The sequence below is a fragment of the Sturnus vulgaris genome, chromosome 18, assembly GCF_052056855.1.
Source record: "Sturnus vulgaris isolate bStuVul1 chromosome 18, bStuVul1.hap1, whole genome shotgun sequence".
Lineage (NCBI taxonomy): Eukaryota > Metazoa > Chordata > Aves > Passeriformes > Sturnidae > Sturnus > Sturnus vulgaris.
The window spans coordinates 6480329-6493227 of NC_142260.1; the positions used below are offsets into that span (position 1 = coordinate 6480329).

The 12899-nt window shown below is 39.2% G+C and overlaps 1 protein-coding gene across 10 annotated transcripts in view; it reads right to left on the bottom strand.

The window, feature by feature from the left end:
• Positions 1-12899, bottom strand: part of PPFIA1 (PPFI scaffold protein A1) — a 52939-nt gene that overhangs the window by 34093 nt on the left and 5947 nt on the right. The gene's annotated exons all lie outside the window — the stretch shown is intronic.

The window sequence follows — 12899 nt, forward strand, 5'->3', positions numbered from 1 at the left end:
GTCCCTCCACTTAGGAAAAAAGGAAGATTTTTTCCGTTTTTTTGTTGATTTTCTCAACTGCTGAATTATTTGATTGCTCTAACACACTTAATAATTACATTCATATAAATATTACACTGCAGTATTTCATTTGCATTCCTTAAAAAAAAAAAGGGGGGCCTATTATTTTCAAAATGGTCAGGAAATACTTCCAAAACGGTCAGGAAATACTTCCAAAACAACCTGGTCTGTAAATACATCTACCAGTTACACACACAAAAAAAATTACAAAACAAATTTTACAAAAGGGTCTTGAGTGCAAGGTAAATCAAGAAAGGAAAAGCTACTTCAAGCTTCACTGCAGCTGACAGAAGTACTGACTGTACTACAAGCTTTCCCAGTAGAATACTCCTTCACATCCAAGCTTTTCCTGCACCTTCAACACTCCACCTGTGGGAGCTTCCAAGAATCCCAGAGAATTGGCAGCACACTCCCCTTTTGCTCTCACATGAGATCAGCTAAACCAGAAACCAAAGTTGTTATTTCTCACTGCAGTCCCTGCTCATCTTTACAGATTAGATAATTATGTACTACTGAGAAGAGCTTGGTACAAACCTACTTGCTTGCTGTGTTTCCCTTTCCAAATTTATAATATAAGAAGAGTAATTTCAAAAACCCTAAAAATGTCAACATCGACATTTAGAAACACCAATATTGCCCAGCTCTCCAGGTGACACTGGCCTGACATGGGAAGTTTTAGATTTTTCCAGCCTCTATCTCAAGTCTCGAGAACAGGATGAAGAGCACAGCAAGGACTACCAAACACTGTCTCACCATCCTTTTTCAACTTCCAATCACTGCATAGCATCAATCAATATATATCTTTTTATCTGCATGAGCCTTCCCATGTGAAAACCAGCTGTATATTTGAAAGGAAGGTTAGCCCCTCTTCAGATGGTTATAGGACAGAGAGTTCCAGTCCATTGCATACTCCTGTGTAAATATAAATTGTAGCACAAATAGATCCCAATTGTGACACGAACCATCACACTGTCAGCTGACCCAGAGCAAGAGTGCACACAGGAATTTATATTGCTGCTGCATAAATACACTGACAGGGATTGCTGGCATTGCATAACACCTCCATTGCTGTTTGTTTTGACAAAATAAGAGTTGCTTCCAGTCCCGTGAGCTGCCTAAGAAAGAACATTTGAACGTCCTTAGTTTCAGCTGACACTGCCAAAAGACATGTCCTTTCTAGTTTTAATACTTACCTTCAATGGGAGACAATTTGTGATTTCCTTAAGCAGTTCAAAAGCAGAGAAACTATTTGCAGCTTTATAATCTCAAAAAATTTCGAGTTGTCTAATAATTTCTTCCTTGGCATTAGATGAATGTACAGAAAGAATAAAAAGAAAAAGGAAAGAATCCTGAGAAACTTTCCCACTTGTCCACAAAGCTGTGTTACTTTTCTGTAATTAAGAAGACTGAGAGCAACAGAATGAAGTTCTGCTCTGCTTCTGGCTGCCATCAAAATAATAAATACACAGCACTGGGGATTGACAAGAATGGAGCTCACAATAAGCACTTCAGAGCACTCACACAAATAAGTGAGAGAGTGCTGAATTTACCAGGGAAAAATCTCCTGCTGATTAGAACATTCTGGCAAACACCCATACTCCACACTAAACTGAAATGTTTACTGAAGAAAGTAACTTTCTGACCCAACTGAATCATTCCAAACACGTCACTCTTGCTGCCAGAAATAAATATTCTCAATAAAAAGCCACATTGAGCAAGTAAGCTGGTTCTTGTTCAGTAATACATTTTCTGGGGTTTCTTTTGTTCCCAAGCTCCAGGATTTTTTAAAGCAATAGTATTTTTTCTACCTCAACCTTCAGAGCTGACCTTCAACTTCCAGTATTTAGATGCCACAATATAAACATCCTTCCAAGAGCCTGAGCCATCAGTACTGAGCTGTCAAGCCTGGCTGAGCTGACACACTTGGGAACTTCCAAGATGCCAATCCAGGAACATTCCAGCCTTCAGTGAACAGGTTTCCTTTATGTTCATTACAAATATAATTCATAGGTCTCTCAGACAGCACATCACAGACCAATAAATGCTACATGACAGGAAGATAGCATTTAACCTAGGGGAACCACTTGAAAGAAAGAGGTAATTCCCAAAAGTCTGTTAATGTAAGTTGTGTATTAGGGATGCTCTACAAATAACTAAATTTGCTTGGAATTTGATCAAGCAAAAAAACCTTATTACACAAGAAAATGCAACACCACTCAAGTGCACAAGAAATCATGAATTATAAGCAACCACATGGCCAGAAAATTTATATCAATGATGAAAACATATGTAATAATAAAAGAGAAACATTTAAAATTCATCAAGTATTATTGAATACTGTGAAGTAGTAACTTCAGGCAATAGAAATATGAAGTTGTGACTGTTGCATCTCTAGGAACATTTCTGACAGAAATATATGATTGGAATTTATCTGTTTAATTTTCAAGTGATATTTTGGTTTACTGTTAGTAGACTGAATATCAAGCACATCACTCACAAATCTGAGCAACTGAAGAGAGCAGGAAAAGAACAACTGGGGGAAGTATAGGACATCAGGGTGAAAACCAATGGCATCTGAGATAAGTTTCCATCATGATTGTTTGTACTACATATAAACCACAATTATTCCAAATGATGACTGTATGCAAATGGCAAATATACAGTCTAAAATAAAACAAGCAAAGACAATTTAAATGTCTAGGCTTATTTCTAGGGTATTTAACAGTCAATTCACTTTAAACCTAAGGGGCTTAGGTAGCACACAGTGACCAAGAGCCCAAATATATTTGAAAATTTCTAGCAAGCAAATTTTCATACCTATTAAGTCACAGGCTTGTTTTGGGTTTTTAGGCTAAGAATCAGAACTATGAAATTATGGAAACAGTTCAAGAGTATCAAGAGTTAACACTGAGGAGAACTGACTTGTTTTCACCATTAAATCCCGAATTGGAAAAAAACAGTTACACATCAACACAGATTATGCTTTGTCTGTTCCATGTAGTAAAACACATTGCTTTCAACCTTTCCATATCTCTGGCATGTGCTAATGGGAAAGAGAAAAATCAGTCTAGAGTGTGCAAAGAAAAATATTTTCCTTTTCACCTCATGAAAATAATTTCCAGTAAGTATGGAGCAGCCTGAAATGACTAAGCTAGAAACATAAAACTTATTTCAAACATTAATAGAATCCATTCTATGAAACAAGTTTTATCTTTCGTTCTCAAAACTTCCAGAATTTAAAAAGGAGTGTGAGAGTACTTCAAGTAATACCAAAACATGGGTATGTCAAATTCTTGTGTTTCCAACACTGAAAGGCTTTTCATGCTCAAAGTAGCTGTTTTTCCAAGTGGAGCTAACTACCCACCAGAGTGAGAACACACTGGAGCTCATTACATAATTAGTGTATTGGCCTCCTTTCATATTTCTGTGTATGCATAAGATGTTTTATAACTCAAAAGACAAGCACCAAAACAGAGGTGCAGATTTCTTTACGGTCAAAAAAAATTTCCCTTTCCAACTAGTGGCACTGAGATATAGAAGAGGTTTAATATTAATATCACCTTTAGTTAACTCTGAAAAATCTGTATTTTCTTTGAAAAAAATTACCTTTTTTTCCCCCCTCTGTCAAGAAATGCAACACTGCATGAAAACACTAAAGTCAATATTGCTATTAGCTGCCAGTCAGTGATCAATACTAAACCTGAGTGACTTCTTATCATTCCAGACCTTTTTTTTTTAGCAAAGTCTCCTTCTGTGTCCCTCTCGGACTGACCTATCTAGGCTTTGTCATTAACGCTGCTCAATCCTAAACAGGCAATTAAGTTTTAACGTGTTTACAGTTGCATAATGTTATTGCTCTGGAATGAAACTCTCGTTGTTCCCAGTCCACTTTGGAGCTGGAAGCAGAATCAACTGCTTGGCATTGGACAAGCCAAGAGAGCCAAAGGACTCCTTGCTCACAGCCAGCAGGTACCAAACATATGCCCAAGAGCAAAATGGAAAAGCTTATAGCAAGCCCAAGTCTCCATGGCAATAAGTAGGTTTCCAGTTACCATCCTGAGTGAGTTGCCTAAATTTATGCACAGCGTTCCCAGAGCCTGAACTACAAAGCACAAAATCCAGACTTCAGTGCTGGGAGCTTCCGGAAGCGCAAGGAAACATAAATGGAGAAAGGTAGGATTTGGCAGCTTGGCAAAAGGAATGCAGGAGCAGCAGGAAAAGGGAGGTACAAACACATCAGCTCCATGTTCTCCTCCCTGTAACTCCCCTTCCCCAATCCAACACATTTCAGAAATGTCCTGTTTGGGGTGCAGGGGGTAAAATACCGGAACCCAAACCGGGATCCAGTCTCTTGCTCCTCTGAGAATGAGGGGTTTTCCTTTCACCACATGAATCCCTGCTCAGACCTCACTCACACAGCAGCAAAGTGTGGAGAGGGAGCCTGCAAGCCCTGTGCACAGAGCACTGGAATCATTAACCACAGCCTGTCCAAACCTGGACTAGCAGAACCCTTACAGCCTGGCCTCCTGCATTTCATTGTCATTTAACCCAGCAGAATGGTGCTGTTATGTACACGGGGACAGGGGCAAAGCCTCGTGCAAAACCAGATCTTCGTGCATCACTGGAGAGCCAGCATTCCCTGATCACACACCGTGTATGGACTGCAGGGACACAGGGCAACCTTCCAGGCTCCTCCGGTCTACCCAGACCTCCATCCACCCACCGCGGGGAACACAAGTCACACATGTGACACATCACACGGTCCCTACCAGCCTGTTTGCAGGTAATGTGCTGCAGGACAAAACCAAGCCACAGCTGCATCCTACAACTGCTCTGCAGTCTGGGAAACTAAGGAAAGAGAATATGAGGTTGTTTAAACAAGTCAGAAAACCTCATCCAGTCACTCCTAAACCTGCAGATTGCTCTGCATCTTCTGTAGAGTAACCAGCCTTGGGGTCATCAAAACAGTCAGAATCCCTAATTTCTCCAGATAGTGTGTTAATCTTTTCACCAGCCACAACAGATCAACACAGCTTGTTCAAAGCAGGGTAGATCACACGGGGTGATCAATTAACCCAGAGCAGACACAACTCGTTTTTATGCCAGCTTTTTAAACCCCTTTTAAAGATACAGATGTGTATCAAATCAACCAGTGAAAAACTCTACCAAAATACCTCGTTTTCCCCCCAGGGCTTTCTCCAAATACTCATCTGAGGGGGTAAACCCTGCAAGTTAGCAGAATGCACAGAGGATTAACACGAAATGGACATACTGAGCACGAACTTGAAATACCAGTTTTAAGTTATTTTCTTCATCTGTCTTTGCAAAAATACTTACGAAATGTTGCCTCTATTCAGGCAACACCGTGGATCTTCTGAGTAAGAAAGTTCAAAAGCTGAAGCATTACAAGAGAGCAAGAACAGGAAATGCAGAAGCAGCCTTCAGACTTGCATGAAACTTGGCATCTATTCATATGCAATGGTAGCAGAAAATCTTTATCCAATCACTTCACTGTGGTGTGGCTATGCAAAGAATTCCACCTTAGCTGCTCCTCAGTGTACAGGAATACGCCCCCTGAAAGGGCAGATAAGGCACAAAAGTATTCAGAACCATACCGAGCTTGTTTTCCTTGGAAAAATGTCCAGATCAGCTAAAATATGCACCAGGAAAACTTTAGTCATCGTTGAAAAACAGGCTTTTCAACTTGGGATGGCTACTTTGTGCAGAGCAGTAACTGTGAGAACAGCTGATAACAAAGTAATCCTTTCCAATACTGTACCACTCCAACCACCAAGATTCCAGAATAACAGCTTAATTTAACACAAAATAAGGCTACAATACTTGGGGGATGTTAGAAAAACAACTGCCTCTCAGTGACACTCTGAATCAGTGAATTCTAGGGGTTTCACAATCAGAATTACCACATTCCTGCACCCCCAGCCTAGTCTATTTTGATTAGGAACTAATACAGTAAAGTAGCAGCACAACTTCGGTGTAGCTTTAGGCATCTCCATTTTTGGAGTCCATGTGAAGAAACTACCCACACCCATACCCACCATGGCAAAAGGAGAATACACTTGTACTTAATTAAAGAGCAAGAATCTTGCATTACCAGTTTGACAAGGTATGGGACAAAACCAGTCTCCATCTTTAATATGACAGTAGAGGGATTTCACTGAAGTTTTTCCTCTCCTCACACAAAGCTGGTCAAGATTTCCTGGGATTCCATGCTGGATAGCACAGCATGAAATCCTCCTTGGGGATGCCAAACTAGAAGGACTGCAAGATGTACTGAGAAGATTTAAGAAGCTCTGTAATCTTCCTGGGACCCCCATTCTGGAGACTAAGCAGCTATAACAAGGTCTTTTAAGTTGTAAAGAACACTGAATTGTAAGTTTACTTGGGCAAGAAAAAAAGATTTCTGCACATCAATTCTCAACATACTGCACTCACAAGAAACAGCACAATTCTGGCTCAGCTTGCATTAAATATTAAATTCCTATTGTTTTTATGAATTAAAAATTATTTAAACCTGCATACTATGTTCTAGTCATCTTACATGACTAATACTGCACAGTTCTTTTACAAACAGACCCAGGACAAGACCTATCATGCACAACTATTTCAGTGACAAGATACTCCTGCTTGCAAAAACCGTGAGCAGCAACCGAGGCCCTGCCCTATTCTAATCGTTCATCTTGGCCTCTGGTTGCCAGCTTCAGTTCTGTGGCTAGCAGCTAAAAAGTACATTTTTCACACTCTGTTAAGAGGGAATGCTTGGGAATATCTGAATAAGGCTGGCCAAGCCACCCTCATTAAACAAGCACCAGCATGTACTTCCCCCTCAGTGCTCTCCTATTATATACACATGTATTTATTATTTTTGCCAAGTGATGAACACTTCAGTCTCATAATTTCAAACTTGTTTAAGCAAGTAATACTCACTGAGGACAGATACGTGCCTTCAGCAGGAAATTCGACTTACCAGTTCTTCAGATCTCGTTTTTTGCTACTTCTATGTACTCTATCACCCCAGTTTACAGTCTGTGATTTATTTGGCTAACTGAAGTTAAATATGTCCAAATCTGTGATATTCTGAATAAATTCTACTGGACCATTCCATGGAAAAGTTACTCCATTTTAGCAAATATGCCAAAACAAAGCAATTCCAAAGTCCACACAGAAAAAGCAGTCTCAGGTCCTACAACAGACACATCTTGCTGTCTAAACACAGAAAAAAACCAGCAACATAGATTAAACATTGAAGAGCTGTTTTAGGGGGACAGTTAAAGCTTTTTTTAAAGTAGAAAGTAAATTTTGTTTGCCATAAAAAAAAATCCATAATGAACAGTTCTGAACTTGATGACTCCCTGAACCCAGACAGCAGAAGGAAACCAGGGAGATGAGCAAGGCTATAATGCAGAGAAGAAATAATAAAAAAAAGATAAATAAATGAAAAATAAATAACTGAATAAAAGACAGGGGCAGACTGTCAATATGGTGTTACCACTAACAAATGCTGAAGTGAAAGATGGGTTGGTGGGGAACCTGTGAAGCTCCTGTTCCACACTGGACTAAAAACAAGGCAAAGATGATGCAACAGGGAAGCCCTGCAGGCTCCTACTCAGTTGAGACAAAAGAAGAGCTTGGCCCATTTCTCCTCTACTTCCCAGGACTTAATATTTTATAACCATTGCACAAAATTCAGGAGAGGGTTATGCAGCCTCCACAAACTACAGCTGCAATGGGATCAGAGTTACACCAACTTCAGTATAAGCATAAGAGAGACCCCGAGGGGGGGAAAAGGACAGCTAGAATCCTAAAAAGCTGTCCTTTCACACTTTACATGAAGCAAAGTAATTCCAGATTTCTTGAGACAAAGACTCAGCTTTTGGAAGATAATAGTCTGGAGCCACACCCTCCAAAGACATTCTGAAAACTCAAGGTACATGTTTTAAAAAATAAAGTACTGGATGCACCTGCCTCGTGCTCTTTAACATAAGGCTAAAAGAATGTTATGACCTTCCAAGCCTTTTCCCATGAACTACAAAAAGCTGGTCATGCTGCATGAAAAATTCATTACCCAAGAGTAACAAAAATATTCACAGTGGTATCCCAAGGTATCCCTGAAATTATCTAAACCAAACTTTTAGTCATTACCCCAATGACTACAGTAAATAGAGAGAGCTTTAAAGGGATTATCTGAAATTAGAAATTTACCTTACACAGGCATAAACATGTGGAAAGGCCAACTAGATTCACCCACACATCCAATATTACCCCCCACACGGGCTCTGCTCTTCCAGTCTTGGGTCTCCTGGGTGCAAAATCATTCTCCACATCCAAATCAGATTAACTGAAGAACTCTAAACAAAAGAACCCCATTTATTAATTTTAATTTGGAGCAGAAGTTTCTTTTACTTCTAGGTTTCCACAGGAGCCCATGCTTTAAATCCCAGTAGAAGCAAAAGATTCAAGTGTGAAATGCATCCAGGACTTTAAATACCCCACACAACAGAACGTTAAAGTATATAAAATTAGAGTCCAACTTCCCACTGGGAAAAGCAAATCCACAAGCACAAGCTACAGCGAAAAGAACAGCAAATAACAGAATTTAGGTCTGGTACTATTAGTTCAGCAAGGTTAACAGAGTCTCATGACTCCCAGCATGTTCAGCTCACGGGTTTCCCAATTACAGAGAGGAATGCAAAGAAAATGAGAGTTTTGACTCTAACATTCTACTGACAAAAGTATATATTGCTTAATAATTGTGGCAGGCTCACATAGGACAATTGAGAATCCAAAACTCAAACCCACAAACCCACAGTTTAAACCCTGCCACTGATCAAGACAGCAGTCCTATCAGATGTGTACAGAGCTCCCTTTTCACCCAGTTTTCTTTTTCAAGGCAGCTCAGTGAAAAAACTTCATATCAGGCATTCTGTAAAGCAAATGAGCAATTCCACTTTTCATGACTGTGTTTGAATATTCAGAATTAATAAGAGTGGTCACTTTTATGGAGATAACCAGAGATATACTACCAATAAAAAAACCCAGGAATTTATGATCCTCTTTACTGAGTGAGTCCTCTCCACACTGAAGAATGTTTAGCTTTCACACCAAAGATTTTGGTGGCCAAAATTCGTTTTCAAGTAATTCAAAATAAACCCCATTTCTCAGCACTGGACACTGTCAGTGCTGAAGACAATGATCAATAGACTTCACCACCTGCAAGGCAGTTCCTTTACATGAGCACTCACAGATCTTTCAACCACACATCAAGGCAGTCTCAACTTTGTACAGGTCAACATAGAAATTCTTTGTTTAAACTGCACGTCTTAGGGTGGCTTTGTTTTGTTTGGCTTTTTTACCTATGTAAATTACTCAGCTCCATAGGCTTATATAATTAAATACTTATACTGTGCACTGTTCTGTAAATTTGAGGTAGGAAAAGAAAATCTCACTTCTCTCTGCAGTACAGTGTTCATCAATCTCCACGCTTTACTCATTTTTACCAGATAATCTACCCTGCCATTCTACATAAAAGGTAAATATGCCTCTAAAAACAATGTTTTAAGTGTATAGAACAAAATTTTATAAGCACTGATGTGAGAGGTAGGATAAAAAAAAAAAAAAAGTAAGCATTGTGCTTCAGAGTATTTCTTTACAATTGGATACCCAACTCTACTATACACTAGCAATAGGAGAAAAGCACAGCATGGCTCACACCATACCCAAAAAGAGATTACTGTTCTACAGAAAGAAAAAAACCCAAAAAAGTGCTAATTGAATTAATAAAATCAAGAGCTGCTCATTTGCCTATCACAATGAAGAAAATTGCTTATTTTCTAAAGTTCTTTTTTCTCCCTAACAAAACTCAAAAGGTCACAAATTTTCAAATTTTCCAAGTTTTTTTCCAAGTAGCCCTTTAAACAAGTCCTTGTTTAAAATCCGTCCCGAAGATATCTCATTATGCTCAATACTGCTCTTTTCATTAAGGAATCACAAAATCTGAGAACAGTTTGGGTTGGAAGGGACCTTAAAGTTCACCTGTGCCATGGGCAGGGGCACCTTCCACTAGATCAGCTTGCTCAGAGCTCCATCCAGCCTGGACTTGAACCTTGGTGCACTTCACAGAATTTGTAAAACAAAAGACTAATTCTGGATATTTATCTTTCTGAACACATAACCAGAAGATGAATTACAGGAATAATATGCTGTTATTCATCTGTATCCACCAACAGCCATGGCATATTTCAGATCAAACCAAAATTATATTTCTGTTAAGATTTCCACCACCATCCTCGAAAAACATATCCTCACTAGACAGGAGCATAAACACATGAGCAAAGTTCAAGGCCACTGTGGAACAGCAAAACAGAAGATTAGGCAACAAAGCTTCTCTTCTGAAAAATGCTGCAGCTCCAGACCACAGAGCCTTGTCAGGCTGATCAGAAGAAAAGGAGCTGATTTTCAGTAGAGCTTATGTGAAACCAAAGGTCAAGTCTGAAACAGATGAAGGTCACGGGCAAAAAACAAAAGGAACCAACTACTCACATCAGCTTAGAAGAAAACAACACATCAAAATGAAAGTGAGCTTTAACTTGGACTTACACTCCAATTCTAAACATCCAAACTCCCAGAGCAATCTCCTCAAGTGACCTACAGATTCAGCTCCCTACACAATCATCTGGAGTTTCCAAAATGTGGAAACATTATTTCCCTGTTCCTCTGTGAAAAAGTCAAGCTGAATAAAAAACCCACTCTATTCAGTAGCAAAATAATAAACCTTCTTTCAGCCCAGAGAATGTGAAAACATTTTTCCTGGCAAAAATTGCATTACACTTACACTTGGGGAACCCACAGGCAAGACTACAAAAAAAGACTCTTGGAAATTTATGAGCATCCAGATTACCTGACAACAGAAATGCATCTCTTCTCAGTATTTGTAGCTTGAGATGTATATACACAAGAGATTATGGTGAGTATTTTCTAATATATGTCAACAGATACCAGCCAGCCTTACAGACTTTAAGTGACTTAAGCTGCCTAAATTGCCACAAGCAGCTTATACAAAGACCTCTGTCATATTCCTTTAAAAATGGAAAGCTAAAAAATAAATCCTCAAATTCAATTGTGAAGTATATTCATGGAGTTCTGAGATGCAGTGCTAACTTAGGGAGAGGTAAAAAAAAGAAATTATTAATAGCAACTTAAAAAGTTCTTTCCAACAAGTCAAGGCCTCGGACAACACTCTTAACTATAAGGGGCCTGCATATATTAAAACACAATGTGTCTTCCTAATTCTATGATCAAAACCTACAGTGAATAAAACCAACATTCAACTCTCCTAAATACATTACAGAAAGTTTCAGGCCAGGGGACATTAAAACACCAAGAATGTGTCAGGGGGTAGGGAATTGTGTTCTTAATTCATATGAAGTCAAGGGGGTTGGGTATTTTTTTTCTGGAATTGCAATTATGTAGCCACATTGAATCTTCAAGTTGCTACTAAACATCTTCAAGGCACTTTTTAGTTACTCTCTTAGAAAAAAAAATGGAGGGAAAAAAAAAAATAGGTAACAGAGCAAGAATTCCCTAAATACCGAGAGACACTACCTGTTGTACCAGAGGAGACAGGCAAGCTAGCACTGATGGGAGTACACACGAAATGTTCACCTGGTTCTAAACATCTATTTTAAGTACTTTGTTTTGATTATAGCTCTTTTCATCTAATATACAACCTGTTTTTAGGCTGCAGGTTACACTAGAGCACCCCAAGCATTAATAAACCCACTGTCAGACATCTGTCCACAGTAGCACGAGAGTAGGAAAAAATAATCACTAGCTCCTGTTTCAGGGCCTCATCCACTACTAAGAACAAATAAAAAGCATTTCTGTGCAGTCACCAAAACATTCTTCCTACAAATAAACCAAGGGAAATAAAATCAATAGCTTCGGACTTCACCAAATCTGCTTATTAAGGGGATGGATGAGACATCATTCAGCAGTAAAACAGCAGTAAATTTCACCCCAAATTTAACAGCAATAAAATTTACCCTCAAATACACAGAAACTCAAAATGAATTCCAAATTTAATCTAGCTAAATGGTCTATTTATAATCTAGAAAACCTAAATTAAAAGCACCGTATAAACAGCAAGTTGCTAACAATAGGCAAACAGATGTCTGCTGGGCAGGGGTGGGATGTTTCAATAAACAAACCCAAACATATCCACATGAGAAACCAAGAAGACAGAACCAGTGCTGGAGACTCAGTGCTCAATATACTCCACTGCATTATTTCAGTGCAGCTTCTCCTTTTTGCCCAAACACAGAGCATTACTTCAGATAAATTTGTACTTTGAAGGTTTGGAGCAAAATGTGTCTGTTTCTATGTCTTAAAGGAAATATTAGGGAAGATGAGGTTTATTGATAATCAGTGAGGAATTCTGAATGTTAACTGCTCTCTCCATCTGACCTAAACCAGTGTAAAGCCAAATCAGTTCAGTAATTTACTAGCAGTAAGAGCCAAGTAAGATGTAGCAACTGAAACACAACATAAATGTCTGAAAATGCAACAGGAAGAGTCCTGTTCATCTCTGCTGTCAGAACGGGGCAGGAGCAGTGGAGGATGTGAAACCCTTTGGCACCTCCAGGATTCCTGGGCACTCTGCTGAGATTAATGACTGTTACTCAGAAGTCAGCACCAGCAGCTGCCAGAGTAAGAAGTGCAAGCTATGGCACCTCAGGGCTGAACATCTGGGAATGCTGGAAATGGAGCTGCACTGCAGGTGCTGAGGAAATTTCAGCTGCTGCAGAGCCTGTCAAGGCCTTTGC